A 16,939-nucleotide genomic window follows, 5' to 3' on the forward strand; every position below is an offset into this window, starting at 1 on the left:
GATATAATCATTATATCTCCCTGTTTTATTTTTTAAAATATATCTTATTAATTTCAGAGAGGAAGGGAGAGAGAGATAGAAACATCAATGATGAGAGAGAATCATTGATTGGCTGCCTCCTGCATGCCCCCCACTGGGGATCAAGCCCGCAATACCAGTATGTGCCCTGACCAGGAATGGAATGGTGACCTCCTGGTTCATAGATAGACACTCAGCCACGAAGCCATGCCGGCTGGGCTACCTCACTGTTTTAAAATCCTCTGTCATTCATTATCTTGAGAAATATTCCAAGTTCCTTAAGTAGACAAAAAGGCCTTCAGGATTTGGCACCCCATCTTCTGCCCCATCTCTCACCACATCCCCCCAGGCACTTGGTGTTCCAACCACATTGAATTCCTTTCACTTCCTCAAATATGACAGTTCTGTTTGCCTGTGATCATGTGTGTCAGCAAGTCCCTTCATTTAGAATAGCTTCTTACTCCTCTCTTCCTGTAGGTCATCTCTACTTCTCCTTAAAGGAGCCAGTGTAGGTATTAGATCTACTGAGAAGACTTTGCTGACCCTGCAATTCTAGGATGGGTGCCTTGCTTGAGCAAAAGTCAGTAAATAGTTCTTATCATTCTCTACCATAATTGCAAGTCTAATTTTCTGCATCCTGTACTGGAGAGTAAATGCACGTAGGTAAGAACTATTTCTATACCTAGCACGGATTATTTTTACTTGACTCTAATGAACTCCTGCGTAATAAAGAAGTATCTCATTTATGGTATAAGAGACAATGACTGGCTCAAGAGAAACAATATTTACATTTAAGCCATCTTCCAGCCCCTAAAATGATCTCATACAAGTCTAGTCTCTTGAGACCAGTGTGTTCTCATCTATAAAATTAGAATATTTAATTAGTTTTCTAAGGACCTTAACACTAATGTTTATAATTCTTCACTGTTTTGGTTTAGAATAAAATGCTTTCATCAGCCACCAGAAAATAGCTTTGTTTTTTTCCTTAGAGCATGAACACAGGTGAATTTTTTTGTGTGCTTTTGATGTTCACTGATGTCTATGTTCACTTCCTCCTTGGACTGACCTCAGTACCCCATGCTTTCCTCCATTGGCACACACTCTCAAACATTTCCAGTTTAATGGAACAAATTTATTTTTCATTGTGAACTGTTTTTTCCAAGACTAATAACTCATCATTTACAGACTTCTTTGGTGAGGGCAGCCTGGTTGATTTGGAATATAATCACTTTCACTGCCAACCAAGATCAGCCAGACCCTGCCTACTTATGCCCCTAGGATAGAAAGTGGGAAGACAAAAGCTATATTAACTGGAGAATTGTCTCTTGGGCATTCTGTTTTGTTCAAAAACTGCATTTCAAAGGACTTCGTTTTCTTTATTATTTATTGTGAGTGATTCAGGGAGTCCTGTAGATGACAAAGTAAATTAAAGAGTTCTGGTTGTAATCCTTGTTCTTCTTTGTTGCCAAGAACTTAAATAATAGCCTTAATTAATTTGTCTTAAAAAAGAATAAATAATAATTTATTTTCCAAATAGAAGGCAAAGACCAATTTAATAAGATTGAATACTTAGTTTTGGAACATATGAATGAGACCTCCCTTAATTACTAGCCATGTTATAGCAGAAATTTATTCAATATAGCTATATATTTCAGGGCTCATCTTTAATATATACTATGCAAAAACCAATACATTAAATCTTATTGGGGGATTTATTCTCTTTGAAGACTCAAGTCCAAAATAAACAATTCATGACATTTTTATTATTAAATAGTCATTGGATAATGTGTGTTATTGCCTTTTTGTGCTATTTTACAAAAAAAATGATATCTAACGGTTATTTTCCATCTTGACACATTATGTTATTATTAACTAGAGATCTTAGAGCTAGCAGGAAAGGAAAAGAGAGCTGGAGTAAGGTGGGACAGGACACTCTTTTTAAACTATTAAGATTTTATTATTTATTGGCGGCTCCACTAATTAGTTACTTAAACAGCAGATTCAGTAACTCCAAACCTCTTGGAACTCTCTCAAAATTCCATCTGGGCTCTCTGTCTTTATTATGAGAAATGATATTTGTATATAACCTCTTGAGTATGATTGTTTTCCTTTTCTGAAATGATTGCTGTGCACATTTACTATTAGAAATTAATTTGATTTTAGATGATAATATTCAGCAGGGAAGGAAAAGAAAAAGAGGAAAAATAAAGAAGGAAATGAGTTAACAATGACAGACCATAATGATTCTCTGAAGAGCCTAGGGGTGTTTAAATGGTATGACATCTCCTTTGTATGCCAGTCCCTTCTGTTCGGAAATAGGTACCTACTGCATTTAAATAGATATTATGTTCACTAATGATCATGGCTGCCACCAAAGGGGATGCTTTGATGAGTGTGGGTTTTTCCTTGCAGCCATTGGTCCTTGCATGGTATGTCTGTTCACTGCTGTGCAGCAGCTGAACAATTTAAAAATGACTTCAGTTGTTTATTTATTCACGTGATGAGTGTACAGAAGTCCTTTTGCAGAGATTTACAATTTTGCAGGAATTCCTCTTGCTAACAAAGAAAACAAAGATGTCCAGCTTCACTTAACAACAAGAGTTTATTATTGAAATGTCCTTAGCTGCAGCCAACAGCACAGGGGACACAGCTTTATGTTGAAAGGAGAATAAGTGATGAGGAGGAACTAGGGGCAGAGAACGTTGGGTGCACTTCAGAATCCACCCTAGTTAAGCTCACCCTTGGGTCTCTTTACCTCTGATTAAATTTTATCTGCTCTTATTCTGGGGAAAATTGCCAACAAATAGATATTTGGCACTGTGGCCAATTGAATGTCTGGAGTTTTTTTTAATATATTTTTATTGATTTCAGAGAGGAAGGGAGAGGGAGAGAAACATCAGTGATGAGAGAGAATCATTGGTCAGCTGCTTCCTGCATACCCTCCAACAGCAATCAAGCCCACAATCCGAGCATGTGTCCTGACTTGGAATTGAACCATGATCTCCTGGTTCATAGGTTGACACTCAACCACTGAGCCACACCAGCTGGGCTAAATGTCTGGTGTTTGAAATATAATCCCTGCTTGCAAACATTGAAGTATTTTCACATTTGTGATTGATTGGCCGAACAGTATGTAAAATACCCAGTCACCTTCAGCAGGACATGGGTCCTCGTTCCCATCATCCTATAGAAAAAACCTTGAATATAGAGCATGCAGCATTTGTAGCAAGCAAAGGTAATTCTTCAGAGTTAGGCAGATGTGTTTCCAGTCCAGGTGACCTCTTCGGCAAATTATCTCTCCTTTCTGTACCTTGTTTCCATGTCTTTAAAATGCAACCTACCTCTTAGGATTGAGTGAGAATTAACTAAGCGCGTAAAAGTGCCTTGGGGTGATGGAAATGAATATTGGTTCCTCTTTTCCTTTCTGGTCCACGTCCACCTGTCACAGACCATCCAGATATATGCATATTCAAAGGAAGGAGAGTTCCATGCTATGTAACCAGGTGGATGTTACATCTAACGCTATGTAACTACAAATGGGTTTTGACATGAATGCTTCTGAAAAAGAAAGGCCTTGATTAACAAAATTACCAGCTGCACTCCTTCTGATAAGGGCTCTGGTTGTCTCTAAAAGTTGACTTAATCACTGGAAGACTTTTACCATTAAACAAAAAAGGACATGAAATATGCCTGTAAAAATAATTATAATTAATGCTATGGCTGCCACATTTATGTTATACTTTATACAACACATAAGACCACATAACATCATGAACACATAAGGTCATGGTTGACTTAAAATGCTCAAGTATCTAGAGTGTTAATACACCTTGATTGGGAAATGTGACCTGGGAAGATGTTATTTCTGCAGGTACCTTTCCCACAGATATGCTCACTGACAGGTGGTTCTATAATTCCCCGAATTATTTATTTATTTATTGATTGATTGATTGCTTTTTCTACGCTGATATTTATGCGTCAAATGAAACTGCTTTTGCTGTTTGTGTCTTTGTGTTTTCTTTTTCTTTTTAATTATTGTTTAAAGTATTACATATGTCTCCTTCTTCCCCGATTGACACCCTCCTGCCACTCCCACTCCCCAGGACAAGCCCCCACTACCCCAGTGTCTGTGTCCATTGGTTATGCTAATATGCATACAAGTCCTTTGGTTGATATTTAACCGCCTCCCCCGTCACCTGCCTTCTCTCTAAGATTGGATGGTCTGTTCAGTGTTACCTTGTCTCTGGATCTATTTTTGTTCATCACTTTATGTCATTCATTATATCCCACGTATGAGTAAGATCATATGATAGTTACCTTTCTCCAACTGGCTTATTTCGCTTAGCATAATGCTCTCCAGTTCCATCCATGCTGTTTCAAATGGTAAACGTTCCTTCTTTTTTATAGCAGCGTAGTATTCTATTGTGTAGATGTACCACAGTTTTCTAATCTACTCATCTGCTGATTGGCACTTAGACTGTTTCCAAATCTTAGCTATTGTAAATTTGCTGCTATGAACATAGGGGTGCATATATCCTTTCTGATTGGTGTTTCTGGTTTCTTTGGATATAGTCCTAGAAGTGGGATCACTGGGTCAAATGGGACTTGTATTTTTAACTTTTTCAGGAAACCCCATACTGTTTTCCACAGTGGCTGCACCAGTCTGCATTCCCACTAGCAGTGAAGAAGGGTTCCTTTTTCTCAGCATCCTCACCAGCACTTGTGGTTTGTTGATTTGTTGATAATAGCCATTCAGACAAGTGTGAAATGGTACCTCATTGTTGTTTTGATTTGCATCTCTCGGATGATTAGTGACTTTGAGCATGTTTTCATATGTCTCTCGGCCTTCTGTATGTCCTCTTTTGAAAAGTGTCTATTTAGGTCCTTTGCCCATTTTCTTATTGGATTGTTTATCTTCCTTTTGTTAAGTTGTCTGAGTTCCCTGTAAATTTTGAAGATTAAACCCATATCTGAGATAGCATTGGAAAATATGTTCTCTGATGCAGTGGGCTTTCTTGTTTTGTTGATGGTTTCTTTGCTGTGCAGAGCTTTTTATTTGGATATAGTCCCATTTGTTTATTTTCTCCTTAGTTTCCATTGCTCTAGGAGCTGTATCGGTAAAGACATTGCTACGACATATGTCTGATATTTTGCTGCCTATGGAGTCTTCTAAGATTTTTATGGTTTCCTGTCTTACATTTAAGTCCTTTAAGGACTTAACCATTTTGAGTTTATTTTTGTTTATGGTGTAAATTGGTGATCTAGTTTCATTTTTTTGCATGTATCTGACCAAATTTCCCAGCACCATTTATTGAAGAGACAGTCTTGACTCCATTGTATGCTCTTGCCTCCTTTGTCAAATATTAATTGAGCACAATGGCTTGGGTAGATTTCTGGGTTATTTCTTCTGTTCCATTGGTCTATATGTCTGTTCTTGTGCCAGTACCAGGCAGTTTTGAGAACTGTGTCTTTGTAATATAGCTTGATATCTGGTATTGGGATCCCTCCAACTTTGTTCTTTCTCAGGATTGCTGTGGCTATTCAGGGTCTTTTTTTATTCCAGATGAATTTTTGGCGAGCTTGTTCTAGGTCTGTAAAATATGCCCTTGGTATTTTAATGGGGATTGCATTGAATATATAAATTGCTTTGGGTAGTTTGAACATTTTAATGATGTTGATTCTACCAATCCATGAACATGGTATGTTCTTCCATTTGTTTATGTCTTCCTCTATCTCTTTTTTCAATGTCCTGTAGTATTTTGAGTACAGGTCTTTTACCTCCTTGGATAAGTTTATTCCTAGGTATCTTATTTTTTTGGTGCAATGGTAAATGGGATTGTTTTTTTAGTTTCCCTTTCTGTGAGTTCATTATTGGTGTATAAAAAAGCCATATATTTCTGGGTGTTAATCTTATATCCTGATACATTGCCGAATTCATTTATTAAGTCTAGTAGTTTTTTGATGGAGTCTTTGGGGTTTTATAAGTACAATATCATGTCATCTGTGAATAGTGACAGTTTACTTCTTTTCCAATTTGGATGCCTTTTATTTCTTCTTCTTGTCTAATTGCTATGGCTAGCACTTCCAGTACTACATTGAACAGGAGTGGTGAAAGTGGGCATCCCTGTCTTGTTCCTGTTCTTAGGGGAAATGGTTTTAGTTTTTGCCCATTGAGTATGATGTTGGCTGTAGGTTTATCAAATAAGGTTTTTATTATGCTGAGGTATGATCCCTCTATTCCCACTTTGCTGAGAGTTTTTATCAAGAAAGGGTGTTGGATTTTGTCAGATGCTTTTTCTGCATCAATTGATATGATTATGTGACTTTTGTCTCTCAATTTGTTTATGTGATGTATCACGTTTATTGATTTGCGGGTATTGTACCAACCTTGCATCCCTAGAATAAATCCCACTTGATCATGGAGTATGATCTTTCTAATGTAATGGTGGATCTGATTTGCTAGAATTTAGTTGAGGATTTTAGCATCTATATTCATCAAGGATATTGGCCTGTAATTCTCTTTCTTTCTGGTGTCTTTATCTGGTTTTGGAATTAAGGTAATGCTGGCTTCATAGAAAGATCTTGGAAGTGTTCCTTTCTCTTGAATATTTTGGAATAGTCTGAGGAGGATAGCTTTTAGTTGTTCTTTGAATGTTTGGTAGAACTCCTCTGTAAAGCCTTCCAGACCAGAGTTTTTGTTTGCTGGAAGATATTTGATTACTGCTTCAATTTCTTCAGTAGTTATCAGGCTATTTCATTTTTTTATTCTTCCTGATTCAGTTTTCAGAGTTTGTATTTTTCTAAGAATATGTCCATTTTGTCTAGGTTGTCCAGTTTGTTAGAATAGAGTTGTTCATAGTATTTTCTCGTAATCCTTTGTATTTCCATGGGGTCAGTTGTTACTTCACCTCTTTTATTCCTGATTTTATTTATTTGGCTCCTCTCTCTTTGCTTCTTCCCTGAATTATTTATGTGAAAGTCCCATTAATCCTAAAAAGGAGCTTTAGGCTCCTTTCATTTGCCCCTGTCTTTAGAGTGGAAATACTACACACAGCACAGTTGCTAGAGAAATGTGCACAAATGGTATGGCACATTTGTCATGTCCGAGGACGGGGTGCCAGGCCTTCCGAGAAGCTAGGAGGCTGTCTCCTGACATCATGTGACCTTGTAAACAATCAGTGTGGCATAACCTTCCATTGTGCTGTATTCATGTAAAGGTCCTTAAAGAGCAGGTCATGAGAAACTTTATAGCCAAGTTCAGGACATTCACCCATCTTATCATCATAGATAATTTAGTCACAAAAATGTGATAACATCATTAAAAAAGAATGTGCTAAAGATGCATCTACCCTGACATTGTTATGTAATAAACAAATCAAAATAGATGCTGATGAGAGTAATTTGAAGCCTTGTCTAAAGTTTGAACTCCAGCAGTGCCCACATTTAGAGATCTTGTAGTCATCCAGAACAAAGAAGGCTAATAAGATCCCTACCTCTATTTCTGGGGCCCTGAGCTCCCACTGTCACTTCTATATTATAGAAGAAAGGGGATTCCCCCATCATCCAGATTTAGCCTCTTAATGTGAGGTTTTTGCCTTCCCTTCATAATTGTCAGAAAAGAGGCAAAATGAGAATTTATTTTGGCATGTGTGTGAGGAGAGAACAAGACTAATGGAGGAACTATGTACATAATTCTAAATAAACCTCATCCCCATTGACATTTTTTAAAGAGTACATTTTTTAAAAGAGGGAAATCATTGAGTCAAATCTAATAGTAGGCATCAATTATACCTTTAGAATAGGATATAAAATTTCCTTTGCAGAAAAAGTACAGTCACTTCTGCAAGTTTCATGATGTAAATCCCATGAGCTTCTTCGTTGCCAAGAAGCTCACGTTAAACTGCTGCTCTGCCCATACACCAGGGTAACCAGGATGCACCAACATAGCCCCATGAGGTGTCCAAGTCTGAGCTTCTTTTGCACTAGTTGGTAAAAAGCCACTGTGTCCAGCTCTCCAAGTATCTCCTTGGTGACCCCAATCAGGACTTCCCCACCCCAGGGCCAGCACCCAGCAGGTTGTTTGTTCAACCTGGGGTTATTACCCCTGCCAACTGCCCAGTCTGTGAGAGCTGTATACCACGGTATTAAATTCTCAACTTGTTTGACTTGCCCCTGTTTTTCTTTTGAAAGGGAGAAAAAATAGCATTCTGATGTTGGATGCATCTATTGCTTTTTTTAAAATCTATTTTCTGATCATCCCAAAAGAATCCTTTGTATTTACAATATAACAACCAAATCTACCTGGTGTAATTGCTCTTTCATGTAAAAGCTTGGGGGTTTATGTTGAAAACTACGCTTTAAAATTTGCCCTGAGCTCGAGTTCACCTTATAGATTTGCTCATGGGAGGCAGCCTGTTCTGGCGATAAAGCTTGGGGTCAGGAGGTTTGGATTTAGTCCTCACACCACCACCACCACCTGGAAGTTTGTGGACAAAGCTCTTCCCTCCTCTGGGCTTTGGTTTTGCCATCTCTAAATTACTACATCTCTTAGATGCAGAAGTACATCCTCCTGTCTGTGAAGGTTGCAGTGTACCAAGTTAAAATGGAAAAGTGTCACCACCCCTCTCCCCCTGGACAGACCATGACTATAAGCTATCACGTTAGCTGTGGAAATGCCAGCCTGTTTGTATTAGCCATTATTCCTGAGACCCTGGCTCCCATCATTGTAGGTAGAATGAATCAATGCGTCCATTTTCTTTCTGCCTTGGTGTGGACAAAGACGATGGACAGCAACCCTGAAGCACTAAGTGATGACAATATAATTTTAAATTTTGTTTGAGACATGAATCTCCTGCAAATTGTCTTGTGGAAGAATATGGGATGCATTCTATAGCACTGACAGAATTTCTCTCTTCAAAGAACCAGACATTGTTTTCAAAAATTAAGTAGTAATGAGAGGCCTCCAAACTAAGGCTTTTAATGTGGTTTATTCATAGACCAAATTGCCATTAAACATGTCCCTTCTCTTGCCCCGCTTCCCCTCCTTACAGTTCTTTCTCGTGTTATGCTATGATTGTAGGATTTTATGTTGATACAATGGATTTTAACGTTTCTATGAGAAGCTGATACTTATGAAAATGTATACAAGTAACTCATTTTATTGTTGAACTGACCTTTTGATAACATGATATCTAATTAATATCTAATTTGCCATCTGAAAGACCTACTTTGTGGTAAGAAAGCCCCTCTTTGGTATAAGAAAATTCCGATAGATTATTTACAGTATTTCTAAGGGGAAAAAAATCCCAAATAACTTGATATATGTACTGACCATTTCCTTTGGGTGGATTTTCTTGCATAAATGTAATTATGAAAAAGTGCTACAGACAAATTTAGACTACAGCATATTGCTTGCTTGCTAGTTTCTTGATGACATCAGCACTGAACCGGGAAAAGAAAGTAAAGACAGACTTTTGCCTCTAATGCTACTGCTAGCTTCTAGCTAAAATAAAATCCTCACCAGGAAGGAAATCCACCCTCTTTGTTCTCATTGGTTTTTTTCTATGTAGGATCACTAGATTCCTCAAATTACTTAAAAGCTCTCAGCAAGACCTGCGCCCACTAACATATCCATTGACTGTTTTGTTTTTGATTTGCTAGCTCAGTGACCTCTCGGAATGGGTATGTTATTCACTCCTTTAATATACATGTACTTTGCATGGACAACTGGCTTCAGCTGTATTTGTAATGAGCTGAGCCTATCACTTGTGAGTGTTCAGGGCAATTTCCATTCTTTGTGCCTCTGCCATACGAGAAAGCACCACACACTTCGATCGTGTGGAATTAGAGGTGGCTGCACACTTAGAAATCTGTTGCCAAGAAGCTCATGCTAAACTGCTACTCTGTGATTAGGAGAAAGGCTTGCCTCTGGGTTTGTGATTCTTTTCCTTCAAGACACTGAAAATTGTTTTAAGTCTCTCTTTTTCCCCTCTGAATGTGGTCTAGATGGCCCAGGGCCATAGGTTTGGACTTGGGAAGATAAGTGTGCAGCCTTGCCTTAATCCAAGCTGCTTGGTGCTTCAGACCTTTCCCAGGGCTATTATGCAACTCCAGCTCTGCTCCTCCATGAGACTGGAATTCATAATAAAAATGGAAAAAGCTAGTTCCATATTCTCCCTTTCTCACACGACATCCCCAAAGTGAGCCAGCACAAGAATTAAATGTTAATTCCAACAGTTGAGAATAACCATTAAGTTTAACTAGCTTTTTACATTTCTTCATATCCTGAGGAGAAGCATTTGCAAGTGAAAGAACCCACAGAATTAATTTTTAAAGCTCCAGACACTATCAAATACCCTCTCCCCCTTTCTGAATATAGTGCTTCAGCTTTAGAAGGAATTGCCTTCTCATTGGTGCAATTTTTTTTCATTCTGAAGTCAGTGCTTCATATTCAAAATCAATATGCCTGTGTGATCCTAGTGTTGTTTGGCAGATGTGATAGCATAGAGCTTTGCTAATGTTCCCCGAGCCCTGGAGTTCTTGCCATTCGTGCTGTGGGCTTTTGAATGCTCTGTTAGTGTAGTCACCTCATGATGACTGTAGGCAACTTAGAGAGCTTGTGCTTCTTCCCATCGCTGGACTAAAGGTGGTTTCTTGTTTTTGTTTTGTGTGTATGTGTGTTGTGTTTTACATTTTAATTGCAAAAAAAAAAAGTAAAGATTTTTTTAATATTTTTTTATTTCAGAGAGGAAGGGAGAAAGAGAGAGTGAGAGAAAGAGAGAGAGAGAGAGAGAAACATCAATGATGAGAGAGAATCATTGATTGGCTGCCTCCTGCACTCCTTCCACTTGGGACTGAGCCGGAAACCCTGGCATGTGTCCTGACCAGAAATCAAACCCTGACTTCCTGGTTCCTAGGTTGACCTGAGCCACGTAGGGTGGACATAAAGGTTTTTATTAAAATTTCTCAGAGTAGTGAGAAGGAGTTGGGGTGTCTAAGCTTCCTCTAGCATATACTAAGTAGGTAAATAGTTCTATTCTTGGGGGAGGAAAGTTTTGATGAGAGATTGTGCTGAAAGTTTTAAGAAAAATAATTTTATTGGAGGGGAGGGGCAGTGATGGTTTGTAAAAATGTCCTCAGCTGCATTGTTAGGAATGTGTTTTAATTCTAAATTATAAGATATTTGAATTTGGGGGAAATATTTTGTTTTAAGAGACCTGCTTATCTTTTACAAATAAAGCCCACCTGGAATTCTAGAAATTCTGGGAACATAGAAACCTTTCAGTTTATAATAAATAAATACTTTTCCTTTGATTGTGTGATTTACTTTTCATAGCTACCGGCATTTAAAGTACATATTTGTAGGGAACATTGTATGAACTAGAAAAAACTCCAACTACTTTCCATCTCATGATTATTTAAGAAAGCACTTCTATGGGTATTGTGGTAAAGAAAAATTAAGTTGGTGCCAAAGAAACCCTGATCTCAACTGGCATTTTAATCCTCACTGGAGTAGAAAACCCGTGGCCAGCACCCCAGCCCTGGAGTAAACTGTCTGGTTTTAGAGTGGAAGAGCATGAAATGACCAGGTGGCATCAATGGAAAGAGTGAGAATATGAACAAGAATATGCGGCGGCGGGGGGGTGGGGGGGGGGGGGCGGCGGGGGGGAGGCCTCTGATCCCGCCTAGGGCTGGGGCGCCACCTGAGAGGAGAGAAGGAAGCTGAAGGCAGAATGCCTCTTTTTTCACCTGGCGTCTCCTGAGGCTGATTTCAATTACACTTGACATTCCATATAACAGCGATTTTCAACCTTTTTCATCTCAGTGCACACATGAACTAATTACTAAAATTCTGTGACACACCAAAAAATATATCATATTTTTTGCCAATTTGACAAAAAAAAAAGGGTATAATTTTGATTCATTCACACTGGATGACTGCTGTTGTGTTGACTGCTATCTTTTTTTTTTTTTTTTTTGACAGTCTCTAAGGCAGTGGTTCTCAACCTTGGCTGCACATTAGAATCACCTGGGAATCTTGTTAAAATCCTGATTTCTGGGTCTCATCCTCCGGAAATTCTGTTTCTTTGTTACTAATGTTGTGGCCCCACCCCATAACAAAGAAACAGAATTTCCGGAGGATGAGGCCCAGAAATCAGGATTTTAAAAAGATTCCCAGGTGATTCTAATGTGCAGCCAAGGTTGAGAACCACTGGTGTAAGGGAAAACAGGTTAATGCCCTGAGTAAATAGTCAGCTATTGCATGCTTTAAATATTCTTGCAAGCATACCAATTGAAAACCGCTGCTATATATTAGTTTCAAGTTCACAGCTTAGTGGTTAGAACTTTATATAACTTATAAGATGACCGCCGCCCCCCATAAGTTTAGTGCCCCCTCTGACTCTGAGGCTGGTCCTGAGGTGGGAGAGGGGCGGGGGCTGAGCCCTATTTCCCAGTCCTGAGATGTTGCCCTTGTGGAGGGAGGACATTGCTGACCTGGTGGGAGCTGGGCACTGCTGCTCTCTGGGCCTGGTCTGCCCACCTGGTGTCTGCCCTTGAGGAAGGATTCAAAAGTCAGCAGGGAAAACGAGGACAATGAAGACGATGTAGGAGCTGTTTCGTTTAGCCAACTTTATAAGTGGTGTACAACTTTTTAGTAGTATAATGGTCATAAAGTGGGGTTTGTGGGGGTTTTGGGAAATGATAGTGATGGTTCAGGTAACAGCCTTCTTTCTTTCTTTTAATGCCTTTTCTGGCACCTATGGTGACGATCAGTTTTGCTCCTGTTGTTGAAATTGCACAGGTTCTTGAACTTGTTCCAGTGAGTAACAAGTTCTTAGTTCTTTACCCAAACACTACCTTATCTCATGACCTGCCTTTTCCTATGGCTTAAAAGCTGTCGCTTTACAAAATATTTTTAAAACTAGTTGGTGCCCTAGCTGTAGTTATTCACATCTTTGTGGGTGATGGAAGGGAGAGGTGCTCTGAGATGATAGGCACCCATTGTGCCTCCTATTTTTGTTATGGGGAGAAGAGTGGAAGCAGCACATCAGTAAGAATCACCTGCTGCCATCTCACAAATGATGTGCAGCTGGGTTCCCCACCCCCATTCCTCAGCTGCTTTTGTGGTGGAGGAGGGCTCTGGGCAGGAGAGCAGGGATGTTGTTCTAAATGGGTTGAACTGTTACAAAGTCAATGCAGCCCATGCCAGCAGGTTTCTGCTGAAGAGCAGTCTTTAGGAATTTGCTTGAGAAGGTGCTTTCCCTCCTGACTCCCTGAGCACGGAGCGGGTGGGGATAATGTGGAGAACCCATGGCATAGCCACTCCGGAAAATACCCATTTTCATGTCTTTGGCGAGATATTACAAAGGTAAGTTGAATGCATTACTTTTTTAAAAAAAACTATATATATATCTTTCAAATAATTGTTTATGTCTCGGTATTCAACATTTTCAGGATTGCTACTGGGGTACAGAAATCTCCAGAGTTTATCTTATCTGTCCTACAGGTAACTGAGTCCTAAGTGCTGAGGCAGCTTCAGTCAGTGAAGCGGAGAGAGCTCTGGGCTGATTCTCTAACTTAATGCAGCACTTTGCACTTGTGGTTGGGGGCACAGAGACAAGGAGAGAGACCCGGCTACTTTGCCCCAAAGTCTGTAGAACTGTCTCCCCCTGGTTCAACACTGGAAGCTGTGCCCTGTGTCCTGCCCTCAGGGGGGTTTTCTCATGCCAGCTTGGTAAAGAACTGTTTGCAAACTCTGATCCAATTTTAGGGTTTACACAAATTTGGGGAATAATGACCTGATATAAAATAATATCTCAAATTCATATTCTTTCTCTCAGCCTTTAAATGGGTTCAAAACATGTTTCTATACCTATTTAATTTAGAGATTTCAATAGTGGAGGAAAAGGAGGGTGAATATTAAACAAAATGTTAGCATTTCAGAACCTCTTCTCTGTCAGGGTTCTCAATTCTATGGGGGTATTGACTCCTTGTTCTATCTCAGAAGCCCACCCAGGTGGGCCTCCCCTGTGGACCCTTCTCAGACAATTGACCCTGGTCACCAGGAGGATGAGTAACTGCTGTTTCCAAGTTCATTGTTCCTTCAGGGCCACCACTTGAACATGTAGGGCAACAGGCTTATATACATCCATGAATTATTAGCAACACTGATTCAGTCAAAGTCAGTGGGTGAGCAATAGGACTACAGAATTCCTGGGCTCTCTCAAGAATGCAGTCTCATTACCCTGTGTATATGGAATTCCAGTTTCTTATCTCATTACCTGCCTTTTCCTATGGCACAGATCCCTTTTAAGCTTTTTACTGCGTGTCCCTAGATGAGCTACCTAGACCATGATTGCTTCACCTCTGACACGATTTACTTCATTTGCAATCTTGGATTAGATTTTATTTGATTGAGCTGTTTCCCAAGGCAACCAGAAGTAATAGGTTAATGTGCTGATTCTTGGTGCTAATAGGTCTACTTCCAACTGATTTTTTGTTTCACCTGACTTTTTTGTGCTGGCAGGAATGCAAAATACTCCTCCGCTCTGCCATCCCTTCCCCCATCTGTCCATCTGATCATAAGGACTCATTGACTGTGCATTTAAAAAAATACATTAACTTCATTATAATCTCATTAATAAACCTTGGCACTTTTCTTTCTTGTGAATAACCAATATCGCTCAACCTTTCCCCAGATTTATACCTGTCTTTCCAAATGTATCACCCTGTATAAAAGGAATCTGTCCCTTGCAGCGGTTCTCAACCTGTGGGTCGATATTTACATTATGATTCATAATAGTAGCAACATTACAGTTATGAAGTAGCAACAAAAGTAATTTTATGGTTGGGGGTCACCACAACATGAGGAACTGTATTAAAGGGTCGTGGCATTAGGAAGGTTGAGAACCACTGCTGTAAGGTAACCAATTTCCCTTGGTCAACAGCTATATTGTACCGGGCTGTCCTTTATTTAAAAAGCATTCAATAGTCCTCATGTTGTACATTACATCCCTATACTTATTTATCTTATAACTGGAAGTCTGTACCTTTTAACAACCTTCACACAATACCCCCACTCCCTACCCTTCCCTTTATTTGTACTCCACATGAAAGTGATATCACACAGTCTTTGTCTTTGTCCAACTGATTTCACTTAGCGTAATGCCCTCAAGGTTCATTAGTCTTGTTGCAAATGGAAGGATTTCCTTCTTTTTCATGGCTGGAGAGTTTCCCATTGTAAAGATAAACCACTGTTTGTTTATCTGCTCATCTGTTGACAGAAAACTGTTTCCATGTCTTGACTATTTATTATAAATGAACATGGGGGTGAAGATATCTCTTCGACATAATGTTTTCATTTTCTTTGGATTAATACCCAGAAGTAGAATTGTTGGCTCATATGCTGGTTCTATTTTTAATTTTTTGAGGAGTCTCCATATCATTTTTCATGGTGGCTCTCCAATTTACATTCCCATCAACAGTCCACACGGGTTACTTTTTCTCCACATCCTCACCGGTATTTGTTATATCTTGTCTTTGTTTTAGCAGCCATTCTAACAGGCCTGAGATGATATCTCATTGTGGTCTTGATTTGTATTTCCCAAATGATTACTGATGTAGAGCATCTTTTTATGTACTTCTTGGCCATTTGTTTGTCTTCTTTGGAAAAAATGTTTATTCAGGTCCTTTGCTCATTTTTTAATTATTACTTAGGGTTCTTTTGCTACTGAGTTATATGAGTTTTTTATATATAGTTTGTATATTTAACCCCTTATCATATATATGATTTCCAAATATTTTTCCCATTCTCCAGCTTGCCTTTTCATTTTATTGATTGTTTCTTTTTGCTGTGCAGAAGCTTTTATATTTAATGTTGTCCCACTTATTTATTTGGTTGCTTTTGCTTTAGGTGTCATAGCCAAAAAATTATTGCCAAAACCCATGTGAAAAGGAGCCTTTTCCCTATGTTTCCTTCTAAGAGTTTTATGACTTCAGTCAGTTCTTACATTCAAGTCTTTCATTCAATTTGAGTTAATTTTTGTGAGTGGTAAAGGTCTAGTTTCATTCTTTTACATGTGACTATTCAGTTTTCCCAGCACCGTTTATTGAAGAGACTGTCTTTTCTCCATTGGGTATTCTTGGCTCTCTTGTCAAATATTAGTTGACTGTATATGTGTGGGTTTATTCCTGGACTCTCAATTCTCTTCCATTGATCTATATGTCTGTTTTTATGCCAATATCATACTGTTTTGATTACTATAGCTTTATAATATACAGGAAGTCCTCAGTTTACGTCGGACTCAATGTATGTCATTTCATGGTTACCTCGCCATCTCCCATCTACACTAATAAAAGAGAAACATGGTAATTGGCATACGACCGCTACCCTTCCCATTGGCTAATCAGCATATCCTTATGCAAATTAACTGTCAGCCAAGATGGCGTCCGGCAGCCATGCACTGAAGCGAGCAGGCAGGCTTGCTTCCTCCAGGAACTGCAGACTCCAACGTTCCCCGCTGGCCTCTCAACTGCAACTCTAAGCAACTATGTACTATGTTGCAAATAAAAAGCTAAACAAAACCCCAGAAACCAGCCGAACTGAAAGCCAGCTGGACCGCAACATTGTATCGATGTTTTCAGCAGCGAGGCCTCAGAGCTAAAGCTGGCCCAGAATAAAAAAAGAAAAAAAAAGAAAACAAGGAGTGGTTGGGAGCTTCAGTCACTTGCCAGCCGAAAAACAGCCTTCAGCCCCTCACCCAGACTGGCCAGGCACCCCAGTGGGGACCCCCACCCTGATCCAGGACACCCTTCAGGACAAACCAGCCGGCCCCCACCCATGCACCCAGCCTCTATTCTATATAGTAAAAGGGTAATATGCCTCCCGGTACCGGGATCAGCGGAGCAGCGAGGCTCCCGG

General features: G+C 39.4%; 1 protein-coding gene across 1 annotated transcript in view; it reads left to right on the forward strand.

Moving 5' to 3' along the window:
- Positions 1 to 16,939, forward strand: part of RYR3 (ryanodine receptor 3) — a 398,822-nt gene that overhangs the window by 33,720 nt on the left and 348,163 nt on the right. The window lies entirely within an intron of this gene.

The sequence above is a fragment of the Myotis yumanensis genome, unplaced genomic scaffold (genome assembly GCF_028538775.1).
Source record: "Myotis yumanensis isolate MYYU_CA2020_CCGP unplaced genomic scaffold, mMyoYum1.0.hap1 SCAF_1, whole genome shotgun sequence".
Taxonomy (NCBI): Eukaryota; Metazoa; Chordata; class Mammalia; order Chiroptera; family Vespertilionidae; genus Myotis; species Myotis yumanensis.